Genomic DNA, 1,306 nt, shown 5'->3' on the forward strand with positions numbered 1-1,306 from the left:
CAATGTTGCTCGGTTTGTACCTCACGTGCAGGAATGGACAGTTTTGTTTAGTTCTCTTTTATCGTACATTTGGTGTGATTGGATTAATAATCCAGTGGACGAATATGACACCGTTGTGGAATGAAGCATGTCGCTGCACCTTCTCTGCAGTGAGGCTCGTCGCATATCTAAGCAATGTCGCAGTTTGCCTCTTGCTAATGTGGACCGACGAGAAGATAGGGAGCTTTGGCAACGACCTAGTAATGGCTGGATTAAACTTAATTTGGATGGCAGTTGTGATCATATTACCGATCTTGTTCAGCAAGTTTGGAGCATTCGATTCCAACATGTGTCTCATCGGAGTAATAGGGTAGCGGACGGTTTGGCTAAATTGGCTAGTGTTGGAAATTTTGAGATTCACCTTTTGGATCAACCCCGATAGAAATGAATGCCTTACTGCATTATGATTAGCTCGGTTTAATAAGTTGATTTGGGTTTCCTTGTCTCCTTTGGGAGTTGATGTTCGTTTTCTTTGCTCTAAGTATTCTGCGTGTATTATTTTCTTTCATTTAAGGTGCGTGACCGCGCGGTGTCCCAAAAAATAGGATCCTGAAATCGAATATATCTATCAGTTGTTACAATTAATAAGCATAGAAATAGGGGCTCCGAAATCGAGTATATCTATCAGTTGTTGCCGTTAAGAAACATAAAAATAAGAGCCCCGAAATCACATATATCTCCATTTATCATTATTTTAATAAGCATCCATTTATTTTAATATAGGGAAATACTTGATAGTGGCGGAACTTGGTATTAAGTTATTTAAAAAAAAATAGGGTTTAGAACTTCATTATTTTAAAGTACGAGCATCCATAAGGCCTGTACAAGTTGGCAGCATGTACTAGGTCCTATGATAAACGGACGCTCTTATGAAATCGAATATATTTATCAAGTATTAACCTTTTCAAAATATAGGAATATATTATCAGTTATTGTCATTAATAAGAATAAAAATAAGGGTCTTGAAATCGAGTATATCTATCAGTTGTTGTTATTAAGAAACATAAAAATAGGATCCTGAAATCGAGTATATCTATCAGTTGTTGTTATTAAGAAATATAAAAGTAGGGTCCTAAAATTGAGTATATATATCAGTTGTTGTCATTAACAAGCATAAAAATAGGGTCCCGAAATCGAATATATCTATAAAATATGAGCTCCTTTATAAGAATTTACACAGGACCCCGACAACCTAGCCACGACCCTGCAAATAAGAAATAAAATTAGTGTGACAAAAGAAGTAATTAACAGCTACAAATAATCAAAG

This window comes from Hibiscus syriacus, unplaced genomic scaffold, assembly GCF_006381635.1.
Source record: "Hibiscus syriacus cultivar Baekdansim isolate YM2019G1 unplaced genomic scaffold, ASM638163v2 tig00002511_pilon, whole genome shotgun sequence".
NCBI lineage: Eukaryota > Viridiplantae > Streptophyta > Magnoliopsida > Malvales > Malvaceae > Hibiscus > Hibiscus syriacus.